This window comes from Triturus cristatus, chromosome 2_2, assembly GCF_964204655.1.
Source record: "Triturus cristatus chromosome 2_2, aTriCri1.1, whole genome shotgun sequence".
Classification (NCBI taxonomy): Eukaryota; Metazoa; Chordata; class Amphibia; order Caudata; family Salamandridae; genus Triturus; species Triturus cristatus.
Window position 1 is genome coordinate 1,101,744,744 of NC_140582.1, and position 20,169 is coordinate 1,101,764,912.

At 48.2% G+C, this 20,169-nt stretch overlaps 1 long non-coding RNA gene across 1 annotated transcript in view; it reads left to right on the forward strand.

The window, feature by feature from the left end:
* Positions 1–5,412: 5,412 nt before the first annotated feature.
* LOC146863218 (uncharacterized) overlaps positions 5,413–20,169 on the forward strand; it is a 46,157-nt gene continuing 31,400 nt past the window's right edge. The window contains exon 1 of the long non-coding RNA XR_014978571.1: positions 5,413–5,644. This is a non-coding gene — a long non-coding RNA (uncharacterized LOC146863218). The remainder of the gene's footprint in view (positions 5,645–20,169) is intronic.

Below are 20,169 nucleotides of genomic sequence, written 5' to 3' on the forward strand. Positions count from 1 at the left end.
CTGCCGATTTTTCAGTTCTTCACCCCAGACTGCAAATGCCACCAGCAGTGTAAAAAAATCCAAAAATGTAATTCTCCTTCCCTGCCTCAACCAGCGTGGTGACCACTTCTCTGCAGACCATTGTCCATCCCAGAACAGTCCAAAGCCCAGAGATCCTGCCGCATCTGAGAAGATCTGAACCTGCCAGACCATGTGCTCCTCCACAAAATCCAATGACACACAATTGAACTCAACCAAGAAATTCTGCCACACTCCAAAATTTGCTCTGACCCCCAACAAAACCTCCCCTGCGGTGCGGCAACACTGCCCTTGACATGGCCAAGCCCAGGCACCTGCAAAATGTTCTACCTGCTCTCACCACCCTGCATGCAAATTTCAGGGAGCCCAGCAGCTTCTGCATAGCTCTCAACTCAATCTTTCTCTCCTCCACATCTTCCCTAGGCAGCCACGCCATCCAGTGCACCTATTCCAGCTTGATTCCCAAAAAAATCAGTCTGAAACTGGGCCAGGCCATCTTCTCCTGTGCCAGTGGTACCCCAAAGGCCTGCATGAGGCCTTCAAAATGGTGTAGCACCTGTGCACAATCTCCAGAGGCTCCCTTCCCTATGAACAAAAAATCATCCAGGTAATGAAGCAGTGCACAGGAAATGGCACAGTCCATTGGCAGGACTTTGTCCACATAGATGGCACCACCAAATTGCATACCCAGCATCGGAAAGTCTACTGGGTGTATGGGCAGTAAGCGAAAGGCAGAATTGACATCACATTTTGCCATCTCTGCTCCCTGCTCACACTCCTGCACTAGGCAAATGGCATCATCCATTGAGGCATACAACACCCTAGAGTCTTTTTCCACAATGAAATCATTGACTGACCCCCCTTTTGGCCAAGATAGGTTGTGAATCATCCTAAACTCTCCGGCTCCTTTTTTGGCACCACACCCAAATGTGAAATGATCAAGCTCTCCAGTGTCCAATCTGCGCATGGAACAGCAATTATACCCTCCTCAACTTCCTTTCTTAGTTTAGTTGGAACTACCTGCGGCAATTCTTTAGCTGACTTCAGGTTATCCACCCATCTGCACCCCCTTGGACCCTGGTATCCCACCCGAAATCCCTCAATGAATCCCCACTGTAATCTCAATGCTGCCTCCTTGTCGGGATAAATTGAGAGTCACAGGCCCATTGCCTCAACTCTAACTGGGGTAGGGGCCCTTCGGACCAGACTGTCCCCATCCTCTAATGGCCTTCCACTGTTCTGCCGGAGCATTTGTGCTTTAACTTACATGAGTGCCTGGAGCAAAATCCTTTGTTAACATTCATGCATGCCCCCGAGCTGGGTCCTTCCTGTTTTGGTGTGAAACCAGACCCTCCCGCTCCAAATTCCGATCCGAACATGACTGAAAGGACCAATAGGTCATTGGCAAGCCTCTGGCCTTATGAGTGGATGCCGAGGATTGGGTGGATGACATCCACTGCATCCAGAGCTCCAAATACACCTCGCCCCAAGGTTAATCTGGCTTTATGCTGACCCTAGCCCTAAACTCCTCATCATAGCTCAGTCAGGCATACCCTCCAAAATTCATCTGTGCCTTGCATATAATATCCATGCATTTCAGTAAGGTGATTTCCCAGTCCAGATGTCTCTCACAAAAATGCTGGCATAAATGAAGAAAGCGGAGATCCAGTTCTCCATGTTAATGGGCACCCTCGGCCTCCTCGACAACTCCCACTCCTCTTCTTTAGTGCCCTCCTTCGCCTGTATTTTCCTATGGAGTAACTTGAGCACGTCCAAGTATTTGTGTTTCCATATTCTATTTTTTGTTTTGCTTGAAAGATGTGATCCTAATGGCATCGCAAGGCCCATGTACGGTAATTGTTTGTTATGTTTATCATCCGTTTTCTCCTTTTTCCCTTCAGCCCTTTCAGCAGCGTCCATCTGGACACCGGCACCCACTAAACACTTGGCTGCAGTTTTTTCCCTTGTCAACCTGTCTTTTCTGCCCCCAAGTCCCTCACTGCCCCATCACCCACTCCCACAGATGGGCAGGTCTTTCCTTTAAAGTCCGTATCTCCCCCATTCTATGCAGTCCACCACTCCCCATTACCTGACAGCATGTTAGGAACTGATTTTTTTCTTTTCCCTGGCTACTGCTAATCTGCTGTCCCTTGGGTTTCACTGTCTCATTGACTGCACTTGCCACCTGTAAAACACCAATTTTCCTGGTTGCCTTCTCCACTGACCCCAAGCACCCAGCGAACTCCTCCTCATCATCACGTACTTCTCCCTCTTCCCATTCATTGCTCACATTCTCGTAATCCAGCACCAGCTCCACCTCACTCTCAAATGCACCACACACAGACTCTTGCACCACTTTTTCTTTCCTTGTACAGTTGTTTCCTTCTGCCTAGAGCAGTCCTTTGCTGCTGTGCCAACTGCGCGAGACCTTGACGGAGGGTAGGCTGCTGTGGACCCCCCTGCTGCTATGGGTCAACATCCCAAAGCCATCATGTGGCCCGCTGGCATCGTTACCTTCCTACTGGCCTCACCTGCTGGTCTCACTCCCCCCTGCCAGGCTGCTCCAACCTGGGGGTCCTCTGCACCACCGGGCCACAACGCAGTGCAGGCTGTCATTGTAACCTTCTCGGGGGTCTGGCGGTCAGAAACCCAGACCCACTGACCCCCACCTGCATGCCCACCTGCCACGTTTCCCCCCTCCTCTCCTGCCTGGTGGTTCTGCCCCACACCCAGGTGAGTCAGCAGTAGCCCGCTCCCTGGCCTTGCATATCCCTTCCCACCTCTCCTCTTAATGTGTGCCTCTAAATCCAGCTCCTCCCATCTAGAAATCAGAGTGGGTGGTTCTGCCCCCCATACCCACCATGGCACTCAGACCCCAGGCCACAATTCTTGACTGGGGCCTCTAGCATATGCCTCTCAACCTGTGCCCCAGCCAATCTGGATCTTTTTTGTACTGGGCCCAATTTGCCTGCTCCCATTTCAACCCTGGGAGCTCATTCTACAGGCTGTGGGGACCAGTGTCTGCACTCGGCAGTGCTGGCACCACTTTAGGCGGCCTCGCCCAGTCCTCCTCCTTACTTTGCTCAGAGTGATCAGGGAGCCAGGGCCGGACTGGCCATAGCGGGCACTGGGTGTTTCCCTGGCACGCCGCTAGGGTGGAGGCTGGTTTTTGGGCCCTAGGGCACCGTTTTTGTTACCAGGGGTCGGCAATATCGGCCCATGTTACAAAATCGGCCGACACAAACTGCTCAGCTTCACTCCCCATCACCCCGGTGGGGGGGGGGCTGCTGAGAAGTTTGCCAGGGCCGGTTTCTGTTCCCAGTCCAGCCCTGCTGGGAGCCGTGCGGGTAGGCTCTTCCTCCTGACCCTGCTGTTGGTTCCAGATGCATCCTTCTGTCCGGTCCACCCCCTGCATCCTGATGACTTCCCTTCTCAGCCTAGCAAGCCGCCACTGCTGCAGCGACCCCGCCCCCAATGCGGAGCACTTCGGGCGACACATGCTCACCCAGGCCTGATCAAGGTTGCAAGGCTTGAGCAAGTCTGCCGGGCCCGGCCTGCTGAGCATGATCAAAGCGACCCGGACCGCCTCACTGTTGTGTTCCGACATCTCTTCTCGACACGGCCACGGAGCCAGGTAGGCCCTGCTTATTGAATCCTCACTAGTAGCAAGCATTTGCAATGCATTAGGTCTCGCATTTACGCGAGTTTGAGCTATTGACATTGCAAATAACAATGCCTATTGGCATTGTCATTTACAATGCCAATAGCTTTAACTTGTGTAACTACGAGACCAATTGCATTGCAAATGCTTGTTCAGTGTAAGAGGCTGCGTCCAACGGAGATTGCTTTCACTTTGTTTCCCGTCACCCCGTGGCATATTGGAACAAGCGCGCACTGAAGCTGACGAGGAGGGAGTGGGAGGGGGGAGTGGGGGCGGGCACAGTGGTGCGGCCGCAGTTGTAAAAGGCAGGGAGAGGGTGAGATTGAGAAAGGGAAAGATAGGGATCAAAGGAAACAAGGACGAACAGGAAGGATTAACAAAATAGATAGAAACCACACGAGGCAGCGCTTTAACACCTAGCTAGACAATAACAAGCAGGAAGGGGGTGGCAAATGGTGTGCACTTTGATGTCCTCAGTGGCCTTGCGGCTCACTGAGGACATCAAAGCGGCCGTGAAAGTGATCAGGCAGTGCTTTTCAGGATGCCAAATGGTGCGCGCGCCCGGCACACATGCACTGTATTTGGAGGCCTGAAAAGCACTGTTTGCACTTCCAGATCCCCCTTTTACAAAAGCTCTCGCAAGAGCAGCGCTAAAGCGCTGGCTCAGGCGAGACCTAAAAATGCCATCGAACTTTTCTTAACCCTTCCCTCCCCGTGATGCTTGGTGTCAGGAAGAGGCCGGATCCTCCTCTCCTGGCACCTTTATAGCCCTGCCTACTCCCAACCCTTCCCCTACTATCATTAACCCCCCCCACACCTTGTGCTCTCGGTATATAAGCACGAAGTACCCCAGGGGAAAACTGGTCTGCGACCCTCACGTCCCCTGGGGGCCAGCAAACTCATAAATAAATAAACTTTTTTAATGTTTGCTAACTCAAGCGCTGTGCTCAGTAGTGCCCAGAGGAGCACCGCTCAGTTCTTGCACTACAGCAGCGATGGTTATCAGCAAGCTGAGCTCAGAAACAGGAACCTGCAATTTTTGCTCTGCTCTGTGTCACTGTGGGTGGGTAGTTATAAGTCTCTGGTGACAGTAATAATCTACGGCGTCGCTGGCCTGGACCCTGCTGATGCTGAGTGAAGTTGGTACCGATCCCACTGCTGCTGAAGCGGTCGGAGAACTCGGGCTGGAGGCTGGTGGCCCCATAAATTAGAAGCTTGGGGGCTTCTCCGCGCTTCTGCTGGTACCAGGCAAAATGCTGATAGATGTACCAGATTCACATCTGATTGTAATGGCTTATCCCAGGGACACAACGAAGATTTCTGGGGTCTGTGTCAGCACAATCTGCCCTCTGGACTCTGAACACAGAAATGTAATCAATGACATCAATAAACAGCCAGTACCCTTTACAGAGTATTTAACCTATTAAAATAAATTAAACAACACTGATATATTTTGTATTTTAAAATTAAATACATACAAATAAATATCATCCCAGCAGGACTGCTCTTAGCACGAATCCAGAAAAGAAATATCCAGAACGGAGTTGCTAACTCCATCTTCAGTGCTCTAGAACAGACGGTTTCTATTATCCGATTAATTCCATGCAAAACTCATTGATAATCAGACAGAACACTACGGAACGCCCCGGCTGAAGTTATGCAAAGACACCAACATCCTGTTCGCAAATCTGCTTTGCATGTTTACATCTTGCTTCTGGATTTGTGATGGGGTTGCAGCTCACTCAGTGCTCCGCCTCCTGAGATGACGCCTCTCGTGCAGCCTCCTTCATTTGTGTGAATGTTTTATTGATTCCGCTTTTCAGAAGATCCGAAGACGCAGAAGAACCGGGTGTAACTGCACAAATCGAATCATACCGTCGGAAGTATTTAGACAAATACATAAACACAGCACATCATATTGAACTTCCACACATCTCGGTGCAGCCACTGTTCCTTCCATAAGAGGTAAGGCAATTATTACACAGGATAGATTCTTGTCTTCCCTCGCTATGGTATGTCAGGTTAATTTTAAAGGCTTTCCCCATGAATTCTTCTATTTTTATTTGGGATTTCATACATTTTATAATATAAAATGTCCCTTTTTCATATTCTTGTACTGTGTCTCCTCTTCCACTCACCAGTGCTGTCTGCACTAGTAGCATGGTGGCACTAATACCCAGGATGAGGTGATTTCACATGAGTGAGTGGACATCACTGTCCAGGGGGAGAAGAAAGGGCAGTGCTAGCACTTGTTCGCCAGTTTGAGGTTCACTAGGGTTCAGTGTGGTGTTTCGGTAGCAGAATATGCCTAAATCGTTCTATACATCATCCCCTGATAGGATTCCTTGGCTGAAATAATGCAACCTTTGCCAATTCAGGCTCTTCTGTCACAACCTTTTAGAGCATCATATTGACTGCGCCAATGGATACGTATTATCAAGTGTAACTTACCAAACCCAGTCACTCTTCGAAAATGAGGTAGGGTGCTATGTTATAAATTTCTAAAAACTGCATTTCTGGAAAGCGTTGCCCATAATGTCTAGGTTTTACAAGTGAATAGAACTGCAGGCCCTTTTCATCTCAAAACTTTCCAAGGTAGGCACTATTTTCCGTAGGCTACCAGGTTGCCGCCTCAAACAATAGCATTTCTTGTTCATTTGGCATGTCTTACAATCTGCTCGGTGGTAAAAGGCTCTTACATCCCCTCTCCCTCTTGAATTCATAACAACTAAGGCCTTTCCGCCACCCCCAGACACCACCACGGCACAGCAATCAATATTATTCCCTACCACTCATCCTGTCTTTGCTTGTCTCTTACCTAGACTTATTGTAGATGACGTTGGGGCCTCACTGACCTGCACAGCAAGATTGTAAGAGGTTGAGATTGTTAGAGATTGGAGTGCTGTATCTGGCAGTGCCTTTTGCTAAGATCTGAGGAGCCGGGATGACCTATAAGTTTGCTGAAATGCAGCAGATGATCACCTAAGTGTGATATGCCCTGATGAATTTGGGCAGATCCAAAGCAGCTGGGGCGTCGCTTCTGGGTTGGAGGAAGCTGTTCCTGTTACTCCGCTTGCAGTTTGACCACAGGGGAGAGCGGAACTTTCCTATAGTCAAGTGGTAGTGGTAAGGTCCTGTTTGGAACAAATTTTATATTTTCATCATGCTTTGGTTTCCCTGGTAATGATTGGAAAATAAAATATTTTCTCCAATTGGATGGCAATTTCGAGCTTTTGGAGGATATTGGTTTGTGGATTAGTCCCAGTACCTCAATTTAGAAGTTGGAGGGTCAAGCTGCCGGTCAATTTCATAATGTCTGGGAAACAAGCAGCAAGAAAAAGCATGTTATTTGCTCCTCATCCTCTGATGAAGAAAGCCCTATACTCTACGCCACTCTACTGTGCACTGCTCCACTCTATGCCACTCCACTCTACACCACTCAATGGCATGCTATTCCACTGTAAGACACTCAACTGTGCGCCACTATACTGTATGCTATTCTACTTTATGCCACTCAATTGTTCCGAACTCCATTCTAGTGTATTCCAGTATCTGCCACTACACTGTTCTCCACTATGTGCTATTCCATTGTATGCTACTCCTCTCTACGGCACTTTTCTCTATGCTCTTACACTGAACACAACTCCACTCTATGCCACTCAACTGTATGATAGTCCATTTTACCTCATTTCACTGTACACCATTCTAGTCTACACTACTCCGTTATACGGCACTCCACTGTTCGCTACTCCACTAAGCGCTATTCTGCTGTACGCCACTCTACTCTAGGCTATATTACCAATAGCGAACATGGCTACAGTTGCATGTTTCCGAGGGGCATTAAAAATCAGTGTCAACACCTCTAGATGTCTTTTCTCTAACCCCCACAAAAAAGTTCCAGTGTGCAGTGATGCACATGTAATCAGTGGCTTGGCAACTGGTCCACATGTCTGTTGTCAGGTGGATAGTGGGAATAGCACCATGCTGCAAAGCTTGTCCAAACAATTCCAGCACGTCGCGATGTAGCGCTGGAACAGCAACTCCGGTGAAATAGGACAGGCACAGTACCTTCCATTTCGGGCAGATTGCTGTCACAAACTCAAGAAAACCCATACCTTCCACAAAAATCAAAGGAAAGAGGTCCAGCGCTAACATTTTAGCCAACTTCGCTTTGTACAAACGTGCTGTTGGGTTGTTGCGTTCGTACTTCCCCTCTGACCTAGACATGCTGAGAATGGTAGCCTGGATTATTTTCTTTTCTGGTGCCACTGATGCTGGTGACTTGTTGATGCCAGATGTTAGGCTCAATGCATGTTTTTTTGTTGTGCTACTCTCTTGCCTTGGACCCCATGGTGTCTCAGCCTGACACTTGTGCCATTGCGATGTTGCTGATGATGATGTGGGCAGTGCTGGGGATGGGGCTGCTTTCCTTCTTGTTCACATTTTAGCGTGATCAGATCTTCTTCTTCATCCCCTCCACCAACAACACGTGCAGCTTTTTGGCTGCTAAGGTGCTCCTTCCACTGGCTCAAGTGATGTTTTCTCAAATGGGTTGTTTGGCCTCTGGTACCATAGTCTGTACCAAGCTTACTCTGACTAACACCTTATCCACAAATGAAGCATAAAGCAATGTTCACCTCCTTCCTGGTAACTAAAAAGAAGGTCCAAACTGGGCAGGTCAATTTTCTGGTGCTGCTGGATAAAATTGTAGATGGGCGTGACGTTTGACTCTCTGCAGTACCTACTTCTACTGAGGTGGTTGTGGTGGATGTAGGTCACTGCCAGGCCTTAGTAAATATGAAAGCTGGAGGTGGTGTCAGTAGCATCTGTGTTGGTGGTATCCATACCACATCCCTCACAGCAATTTGGGATGGGGTAATGTCCGTCTTTACTGGTGCAGGGCTAATGTTCATGAAGACTGTCTCGTCATCATCCTCCTCTTCTACATCTACCTCCTTAACTCTAAGGCTTTCTGGAACCTTCCTTTTCCATAGCCTTGTGGCGTGTCTCACTCTCAGACTGAGGTGGCTTCCATGTGGTGGCTAGATCATCAGAAGGGGGGCTTGCAGAAGAAGTTGATGGACTAACCCTTCTCTTCCTTGCTGGGGATTTGAAAGACAATGGATCTTCTGAAAGAGTGGGTTGCTCTTCTTCTTCCTCTGCAGGAAGCACGATATCCTAAACTGCCCTTACTTTGGGAGGAACAACTACTACTGGGGGTGGTTGCGGCTGTTGTTTCCCATTTATCTGAGTTTCCTGCATTGATTGGGTACTACTTTGCGATAACAATGAGTCAATTTTAACATCACTGCTCGTCGGCATTAGACTCATGATTAGACTGGCTGCCTCTGTGACAGACATGGGCTTGGGCCTTGGTTGGTGGGGTGGGTCCACTGATGCGGGGTTGGTGCTCCCAGCTTGCTCCCTGGACACCGCTGCTGCAGGCGCAATTTTTGGTTTCCCAAAAACTTTCTTGGGCGACATACCGCTCTTGGTAAGTGGCAGTGCCTTCTTCTCACTGGCAACTTTCTTGGTACAGGACCTGGTACCTTTATTTGGGGCAATCTTGAACATGTCAACAGCACGTTGTGCGCAGCAGGACTTCTGGCTGGCAGTACAATGGGTGATGTTGTCTCCTCCTCTTTTGTGCAACTAAAAGCAAAGAAGCAAGAAGAACATCAGTGAAGTGTGACATTCATTGTTGTGGTTCAATTACTACTAGTACAAGCAAACAAATATAATATATAACTTAGTGTGTGGTCATACTTGATAGCGTTTTTAATATTATTACATTTATTACCTCAGTTATTAAAAAACATAACAATGCAGTGTAGCCATTTGTGAGACTTTGACAACAACCAGGGTTTCATGGTTGGTGTACTATACAGTACACTCAGGAAGGATAGGAAAGAAAAAAAAGAACAACAGGTTCAAAAACAAGTTTATTTAGACAATTGTCCATAAAACATTCTAAAAAGCTCACTTAACAATTAAAACCTTTAAATGAACCCCCCTCCTCGCCGCCCCACCCCAATTACATTTCATTTTTAAAATTCTGTTTAACAGATTGTAAAAACCGAGCAATCCCAACAGCCACATCTAAATATCGCATTCCAGACAATAACTCCACCGCTCTGTTCCTATGAAGGGCATTATATTTAAAAAACAAAGGTCTTAAAAACCTGATCCGATTTGCAAGAACAAAACGCAGTCCATAAGAATATACGTGAGAGTACATTTAGCTTTCAAAGGGCAGGGACAAAGACCACTATTATTCTGCCGCCCAGTCCTATGTAGGTGGGATGAATAGATTGGATTACATCCCACTGAACCCTTAAAATTTCTTTTCTCAAACCTGGATCTGGTAACTGTGATAAATAAGGGAAAGCGCAATCAATCAATCAATCAATCAATCATGGCATTTGTAAAGCACACTACATACCCACAAGGGTCTCAAGGCGCTGGGGGGGGAAGCTAAAACTGTTCGAAGAGCCAGGTCTTGAGAAGTCTTCTGAAGGTCAGAAGGTCTTCGTTCTGCCGTAGGCGGATGGGGAGGGCATTTCATGTCTTGGTGGCGAGGTGGGAGAATAATCTGCCACCGGCAGTCACTCTTCGGATGCGGGGGTAGGTGGCGAGGGTGCGGTCTGTGGAGCGGAGCTGGCGGGTGGGGGTGTAGAGGCTTAGTCGGCTGTTGAGATACGTTGGTCCGGTTTTGTGGAGTGCCTTGTGTGCGTGGGTGAGGAGTTTGAAGGTTATCCTCTTGTTGACAGGGAGCCAGTGCAGGTCTCTCAGGTGGGGGGGTGATATGGCTGCAGTGAGGGATGTCGAGGATCAGTCGTGCAGAGGCGTTCTGGATGTGTTAAAGCCGTTTCAGGAGTTTGGCCAGGGCTCCTGCGTAGAGTGTGTTTCCATAGTCCAGTCTACTGCTGACGAGGGCCTGGGTGACCGTCCTTCTTATTTTGGTGGGGATCCACTTGAAGATCCTGTGAAGCATGTGGAGGGTGTTGAAGCAGGAGGAGGAGACGGCGTTGATCTGCTTCGTCGTTGAGAGGGTAGAGTCGAGGATGACCCCTAGGTTGTGTGCGTGGTCGGTGTTTGTTGGGGGTGTTCCTAGTGCAGTCGGCCACCAGGAGTCATCCCAGGCCGAGGGGTTGGATCCGAGGATGAGGACCTCCGTCTTGTCCGAGTTCAGCTTCAGTCGGCTGTTCCTCATCCCATCGGCGATGGCCTTCATTCCTTCGTGGAGGTTGGTTTTGGCAGTGTGGGGGTGCTTGGTCAGGGAGAGGATCAGCTGGGTGTTGTCGGCGTAGGAGATGATGTTGAGGTCGTGCAGTCGTGCGATGTGGGTGAGTGGTGCCATGTAAACGTTGAACAACGTTGGGCTGAGGGATGAGCCTTGGGGTATGCCGCAGATGTTCTTGGTGGCTTCGGAGCGGAAGGGGGGGAGGCGGATGCTCTGAGTTCTGCCGGAGAGGAAGGAGGAGGTCCAGTCCAGGGCCTTCTCTTGGATTCCGGCGTCATAGAAGCGTGTTCGTAGTGCGCGGTGGCAGACTGTGTCGAAGGCGGCTGACAGGTCCAGGAGGATGAGGCACGCAGTTTCTCCGTTGTCTAGCAGGGTCCTGATGTCATCGGTGGCAGCGATGAGGGCAGTTTCGGTGCTGTGGTTGCTGCGGAACCCAGACTGGGACAGGTCCAGGATGCTGTTCTCCTCGAGGAAGCTGGTCAGGTGTTTGTTGAAAGTCTTTTCAATGATCTTTGCCGGGTACGGGAGCAGGGAGATGGGTCGGAAGCTCTTGAGTTCCTTGGGGTCCGCCTTGGGTTTCTTGAGTAAGGCGTTGATCTCTGCGTGCTTCCAACTCTCTGGGAAGGTCGCTGTCTCGAAGGAGATGTTGATGGTTTTCCGGAGATGGGGTGCGATGGTGCTGCTGGCTTTGTTGAATATGTGGTGTGGGCAGCGGTCTTCCGGAGATCCGGAGTGGACGGTGTTCATGAGCTTGATGGTGTCGTCGTCGTTGATGTTGGTCCAGGCGATCAGGTGGTTGGTGCGGGTGGTGGTCGTGGAAGTGGGGGTCTCAGTGGTTGCCGGGGTGGTGATGGCATTGAAGCTGTCGTGGATGTCTGCGATCTTTCGATGGAAGAAGGTGGCAGGCGAGTCGCACAGGTCTTGCGAAGGTGGGATGTCGTTGGTGTTGAAGAGCTCTTTGCTGTTGTGTGCGTTGTTGTCTAGGCGGTCTTTGAAGAAGGTCCTTTTGGCGGATCTGATGAGGTGGTGGTGTCTGCGGGTGGCGTTCTAATGAGCTGTGTAGCTTTCTGGTGTTCGTTCACGGATCCAGTTTTTTTCGAGTTGTCGGCAGGTTCGCTTGGAGGCCTGGAGGTCTTCGGTGAACCAGCTGGCTTTCTTGCTAGTGTGGGGGTTGGAGGGCTTCTTGAGCGGGGCGAGGATGTTGGCGCAGTCGTTGATCCACTGTTTGAGGTTGCGAGCAGCGGTGTCGGGGTCAGTCGGATCTGCGGGTGGGCTCTGGGCGAGGGTGGTGTAAAGCTGGTCTTCGGTGACTTTGCTCCAGCAGCGGTGCAGTATCTGTTGGGTGCGGTGGTGCATGGTGGGTTTCCGGAAGGTGAAGTGGATGCACCGTTGATCGGTCCAGTGGAGCTCAGTGGTGTGGTTGAAGGAGACGTGGGAGCTTGCGGAGAAGATGGGGTGAAGCGTGTGGCCAGCAGAGTGGGTGGGTGTAGTGACGAGTTGTCTGAGTCCGAGGTTGGCAAGGTTGTTGATCAGGGTGGGGGAGTTGGGGTCGTTGTTGTTCTCGAGGTGGAAGTTCAGGTCCCCGAGGAGGATGTAGTCCGTGGAGGCGAGGGCGTGTGTGCTGACGGGGTTGGTGATGGAGTTGCTCAACTGTGCTCGTGGTCTGGGGGTCTGTAGATGAGTGTTCCTCTGAGGGTGGTGTTGGCATCGGTGGGATCTGGAAGTGCAGGTGTACGGCGGTGCTGAGGGTGTCGTTGGAGTTGGTTGAGACTTTGAGAGTGTTCCTGTGGACGATGGCGATTCCTCCTCCTGCTCCATTGGTGCGGTCCCTGCGGGTGATCTTATAGCCATCCGGGATGGCTATAGCTATGTCGGGTGCTGAGGAGGGGTTCAGCCAGGTCTCCATCAGGAAGGCGAAATCTGGGGAGTTGGAGTCCAGTAGGTCCCAGAGTTCCACGGCATGTTTGCGGGTGGAGCGGGTGTTGAGAAGGATGCATCTGAGGTGGTTGGGTTCTTTGGTACATGGGTTGGCGGGCCAGATGCTGGTGAAGCTGCAGTTCCGGCAGGCGAAGGGTCCTTGGGTTTGCTTCGGGGCGGCCAGGCAGCAGGTGCGTGAGCGTCCGGCGTTGAGTGCGTGGAGGGTGCTGGAGTCGTAGCCGATGCGGGCATCGAGGTGTTCGCAGGGGCCAGGGGTCCTGGCGCTGGGTGCAGTTCAGGCGCGGATGAGCTTGCCTTAGGCGCGCCTTCGACACGGCCACACAGCGGCTGCCATATATGGGGAGGTGGGAGGAAGGAGCAGCTGGGAGGTGGGAGGTAGGGGCAGCGAATGGGCAGTCAGGGGGGCAAGGCCGCAGGGGATGCAGGTGCGGGAACGAGAGCGGCAAACGGCACGGAAGGCAAGGGCACAGAATCACGGGGTCACAGAAGGCAAACCGGGCACAGATCACAGGGGTCACAGAAGGAAAACTGGGCACAGAATCATGGGGGCACAGAAGGAAAAACAGGCACAGATCACGGGGGCACAGAAGGAAAAACTGGCACTGAATCACGGGGGGCACAGAAGGAGAAACGGGCACAGAATCACGGGGGTGACGATGGGAACAGAAGGAGAGAAGGGTACAGGGGAACATACAGGCACAGTGGGAAGACAGACAACAACAGTCACAGACAGCAAAAGAGAAAACGATACGGGCAGTACAATGGACAATAGTACAGACCTAAGGCCTACCACAGGCCACCAGGGATAAGGCGCAGGTGGTAGCCTGAGGGTGGAGGAGGGCCTCAATTTACCTCAGCAGTGGCAGCTGGGGCAGGGACAGGATGCACAGGCAGTGCTGTGCAGAGGGGTAGCGACCTACCAAACAAGGTCAATCGTCGCTCCTGGCCAAATGAAGCAAACGAGAAGCTAATAGATGATTTCTTACGCCATAGCAGCAGATTCTCTCAGTACTCCTTTGCCTGGAAAAGTGAGCCAGGATGTGACTGTACCACTATTTAAATGGAGGTTGTTCATTGCAGTTATTCTGGTTCTAACAGCCTTTGCCCACATCCTTTGCCTGCTTTGGATCTCTTCCCAACACAATTTGGAGACTTTATCCACCTCATCATCCTCCAACAGAGTGTTAAAGTATCTTAGAGCCATGTTCCAAGAAACCAGACTGCACTGTCTCTTTTTAGCCTGGACCATGGTACCTTGGGGGAGTGATAGAAGTCTTTTAAGCACTACCCCTTCCTGTCTGTCCCATTTATAGGTTGAATCAAGAGAAAATAACTCTCCCCGATACAGGCCTAATGGTGGAATCTTCCCTTCATAGGCCCTTAGTAATGGGATATAGGATAGCCCCCCGAATCTACCATTGAATCCTGATAAACAGCTTGCCTGCAATTGGGCTTTTTGCTTAATGGCATCCCAATGCGCACCCTAATTCAGATTTCTCCTAAAATTTAAAACCATGTATTTATACTGATCCACTTGTTCCACCACCTGTGAATCTAGATACCAGGAACAACTCTACACTTTTTCCCCGAAAATCATAATTTTAGTCTTTTCCAGATTAATGCAGAGCTTGTTCTGCTTACTATAAGAAACAAGCATTGGCATAGCCAATAGGTCTCGCCTTTGGGACCTTATAAGTGTTTAGCTATCCAACACAATATCCTTGGTGCAACAACATCAAGTGGTGTATGGCTAAACACTTATAAGGTCCCAAAGGCGAGACCTATTGGCTATGCCAATGCTTGTTTTATTAGTGCATTGGCCTGGAGAGTATGCTGTGTGGCATTCCTACCCAAGTCCCGATCCAACAGGAATTTTTGGCAATCATTCGCCAGATCCCCTTATCCTTAAGGTCCTCACTTTTAATGCAACAGAAGAAAACATCCCAAAAAAGAGGTCGAGAGTCTGGAATTATGTTCCAGATATAGGAATTGACATTGCAGCTGCAAACACACCTCAAGAGGTCTGAGGAGATGTACTTTAGAAATAAAAGATTCCCTCATGCTTTCTACTCTTCCTGCAGCTCGAGACATTATGGGGGTTGCCTTATTTTTGCACAGGTCATTTTCATTTGTAGTCCAAGATACTAAAAGAGATCGGGAAGAGAAGACACCGATTGTGGGGAATTCCTTATTGAAATGCATCAAAACAAACTCTGAACACAGCCACAATTTGCTTGAATATCGTTGAAGGGCCTGGGGACTAATGTTACAAATTCAACATTGAAAATGTGTTTCTTTACTGCACTTTCTGTGGTACCTTTATCCAGAGCGCCGCAGAATATGAGAGAAAAGCCAAGACTGCAAACACCTCGTCACTGAAGGCTAAATTCTGATAAAATGAAGATAGACATTCCTTACTAACTTCCACCCCTAAAGCAAATGCTGAAAAAACACGTTTAAATTCGACCTTCAATGGCCGCGTACAAAATGACATTTATGGATATTAGTTTTCATGCAATCCTATCTATGTCCAAACATATTTTTAAATGCGTCTTGGGCAAATGAACTCGGGTTAAGGGCATTGTACGGTGGGAATGTGAACAAAGCACCGCCTCTGGACAGAATTCTAAAGATGTCAGTGTTATCAAACGCCGAAAAATTATCACATTGTGTTTCCCAAGCTTTCACTTACTTCAGCGCCTCCTCCAGCTTGTCGGCTTTCTTCTGGCACTTCGTTTTTCTTGCTCAAGTTCGCTCTGATTGGCATGAACCTATCATGGGAATGACATGACATATTTTGCAGCTACAGTGGATGAATAGGACACTGATTGGTCTTTTGATTCCATTCATCAACGTGATAATTAAAGACCATGCGGTACAGTTGTACAGTAAGCGGACACAATGTAAACCAGCACAAGCGCGCGCCTCGCGTGGCAGCAGGGGGAGGGGACCTGCGCGATTCCCTTGTGGGAGCATGCAGCAAGGCGCGATGATTGCGACCATATGGCACCACCATATGGCGCCGCGCGCTCCCGTAAATAAATCGCCAGACGTGCACGCGTGGCCATTGCAAGCAATGCAACGCGTGCATGTTTTTGCCCCCAAAGTTGCGCCGCTGGGTAAAGGTCTCTCGCCTATGCAGCGCATGAACGCTGTGTAGGCGAGACCTAAAAAAGAACAACAAAAATACAAATGTAATGGTTTGGGCTGCAGCTGACAAGGGATGGAAGCAATAAGCTAGGAAGAACAAAGGAAAGACATGCAGGCCTATGGCAAAAGCACACTAACTGCCACCACAAAATGGCCACCAGCCACATGGTCACTCACAAGTCACACAAAACAACAAGCAGGAGGCCTGGAAAACAATGAACTCAAGCAGGCTTATATGGACACAGACTTTACAAAGTAGACCCTGGCCACATGGGGAGGCTGAGCTAAGGCAAATGCTGGCCCACTATTACAAACACACTCACACGCCGGCCAGACAAAGGAGGCATGATAAACAACACAGGCTTTAATGTAACAATGCCAAAAACTAAAATCCACAGGGCTAAAAAAGGTTTGCCAGTTACAACCACACACATCCAACACAGGCATTTATTTAACACACATGAAATAAGTGAAATATAAAAAAAAAAATGCATTTCAATCCAATGCAATCCATGCCCTAAATTATGTTTCAATTCAACAGAAACCACAGAAACAGTTGTTTCATGCACCCATGAGTAGCTCTGGGTCTACTGGCTAAAAGGCCTATTGGCAGACAACTGGGCTACTGAATTAAATAAATAAATATTGCAAATTGATTTAAAAAGTTGTAGAAAATGTAGTGAACTGTGCAGTATGTTTCTTTTATAAATGAAGAAAAATAACTTACAAAGAAACAAATAGGACCCTACTGAAACTGCAGGCCACGCACATTTTTTAAAAATGATGAAAAGTACAACATAATTTAGGTGCAATGCCCCGATCAAACAAACAACACCAATTTGCCAACTTACTTTTAAAATCTCAAAAGTCCTCAAATCCAATGATATATGAAGCAGCAGACACAAAGAGAGATCCTTCCAGCTCCAAATTCAAATGAAAAGTGAACAGGAGATGGAAAAGGCACTGGGAGGAGCCTGCTGGACAGGAACAGGAAGTTGGAGACTCTGGAGCACTTCCTTCCTCTTAAAAATAAAGTTTAAAAAAAGGACTCCTTGCATAAACAAATACAGCCAAAGGTCAATCTGAGGAGTTTTTTTAAAATCAAAATCGTCATTTCGAGAAGGTTTTGATGGTGCTCAGGAGACAATCTTCACCAGATTGCAGATTCTGCATATTCGGAAAATACACACACTTCTGCCTGGAATTGCGATGGGGCGCCCGAATAATGTGTTCACGATCGCAATATCTCGTGGGACCAAGCTGCCAGCTAGCAAATGTCATGGCGCTCGCAAACGGATTGGAAATCTCATTGGCGAACGGAAGCACCCGGCAAGTCGCTCCCGCACGCGCAAAAACATATTTTGGGCACACAAAAAAAACTCCGCTCTGTTGCGGAGTGTGGAGTTTACGCGGAACACGGAGCTGCCAAAAACCTGCAAACTCCACGAGCGGAGTGCAGTTTTATGCCCAGGGTTAGTATTAGGCATGCTCTAAACAAGGCCTCACTTACCTGAACCTGCCAATCTTTTGTTCTCCAAACAGACTTCCTATCTATTGTGTCTTTCCAAACGTTGAAACCATGTACAGACAGTTGGGGAAGAAAGGGAGCAAAATATATCAGCTTTGTATTTGTTAGCATATTTTTCATGCAGATGTAGTTGCGAGACTTTAAAAATATGAGGCTGGACATGGTGTGTCAAACCCAAAAAAATAAGCGTCTGTGCAAATGTTTTTGAACTACCCCTTGGTGGTGTTGGGCAGTGTTACCATTGAGTGTAATTATAAATGGCATGTGGGATACTTGCTGTATGTAGGAAATGGTGATCATAATGTTGATAACAGAAGTACAGAACATATCACTACAATGTTATGCACCATCATACAATTCATCAGAAGAAAATACAGACAATTGCTCTAGATCTTCTAGCATCTATTACACTGTATCAATGTCCTAATCATCAGAAATAGTACTAGAGGTGATGATATATTTATGGAAATTTTAAACAAATACGGAATTTCCAAAAGTTCCGTAGGGGCTTACATATCATACAATGCCCTGTCCCGGACTATTCCTTCAGGAACTGAAACTGCAGTAATGCTCACCAGGGACACATTTCTTTGTTCACGGTTCGAAGATGCATGTCATTTCAATACCAAGTTCACAAGGTGTACTGCAGAGTGTTGTGGAAGACCATGTCCATTCAGAATCAGGAAAAAGGCAGTCACCAAACCAATCCAGAGGACCAGAAACAGTAATCCAATTGTAATCCAGAGATGTAACCAAGGAGTAACCAAGTATGTCTTTTTCAGCAAAAGATAGAGAGCATGTACTTGTAGTTTGAAAGAAGTGAACGTGACTGTGGAGTCTCAGGTTCTCTTGAATCTGAAGAAGAGTTCTCATAGTCCATGAAGTAGCCAGATGCCTTTCGGTCTATTTTTAGCAGCTCAGCAGGTTTTGTAGAACTGGAAGATGACTCAATCTGTGGCACATTCACATAGATCTTATTGTCGTTGAGTGTTTTAATAAAAATTTGCGTTTCTGTACTAGTTGTTTGTACAGCTGTAGTTGTAGCAACAGGGAGAAGAAATACTTCACTGTTGTTCACTGTTTCTTGTTGGAAAGAAGAATCTTCTTTAATTATCAAAACTTTTATCTGAATCTCCTGCGTGGTAGTGAGAGGAGAGCAGTAGCTACCCAGGAGTCCACATGGTTACTGTTGAGAATCGGCCCCATAATGTGGTTTGATCAAATCAATGGAGACAAGCCTTTTGACTCGTCAACCGGCAAAAGGCGGAAGAAGTACAGTTCTGGTACCTTTGACAGCCAGAACAGGTACAGGTTCTCTGTAGGATGGCCCAAATTCTTTTTTGTCCACTATTTTTTCCCCGACCAGATCCCCAATCTTCAGGACCCAGCTGTGTCTTGCCAGAACAACCTTCACTTCTCCAGTGGCGGTGGGTTTTACTTGGATGTTGCTTTGTTTGCCCCAGAATTCATTTAGCTCTTGTAAAGTAGCCAAATGTTCATTGATGTCAAATGGTGTGCCTGCCGCCACTGTGTCGACATTATCAAGGTCTGGGATCCACATTCTCACCCTAAAGATGATTTCATATGGAGTCCGACCACCCAGGGATGTTCTTGGCATGTTGTTAAGTGCCCTATGGACCCTATATAGGTGAGGGCGCCAACTGCAACCTTAGCCTAGTACCCTTGATGAATACAGGCCCCAGCTAGGCCCGCAGGACACAAGGGTTCGCTCTCCTGTAATGCAATCTATAAGGAAGTTGGCACGGAAACTGCAAAGTACAAAGACAAAGTTTATTAACCCTTAAGGGTGGTCCTACAGTCCACACAACACCCTTCGGTATTGCATAGAGTAGCACAAAGAACTTGCGTACATGGTCCCCTTTTATACACAACAGAGGGGCTCATAAGTGGGTGGATACAACATGAGGTCGAAGAACATTACCATTTATGGTCATTTTCGATACTGAATCAATACATGGGCGGAGCTAACACATTCCTTGAGCCCACGAGCACATGGTCAAGCAAGGCTAATTGATAACAGATGTGGTCAGTCTGGGCATGCGTCAATGGACAAAGAGACTATTTATAGACTGTTACTAGGCAGATCACGAGAGCAACTAACACAGAGGTCGGACTCTGCTCATGGTGAACACGTGGAGGCATGACAATACAAAATGGAGTCCGAACTTTGGTCAACATAACGGAGAAAGCAGGTCCTAGAGAGAGAATTAATGTCTTTAGTAAATGCTTAACCACATCGCTGTTTTAATTTACAACAGACGACCCTTTCAGCATTTACTGAAGACATCCGGTTTATTAGGGTAATCATCATATATGTCAATTGTCATCATTTCTTCAACTTCTTTAGCTAAACGTTTCTGGTGAGCAACATCGGCAATAGCTTTCTTATCAGGAATACAGAACGATACGCATAAGGAGCAAAACAATGGACCACATTGGACGCAGATACAGCAAGAAAACAGAACTGTTACAACAATACAGAGACCAGTCAAAACCTTCCATCCCCAAGCAGTAACCAATGCCCAAAACCATCCAGAAAAGGACCAAGTGCCGTTTTCTGTGTGGATTTCAGCTGCAATTTTGTGTAATTTATTAATGGCATTATAAACT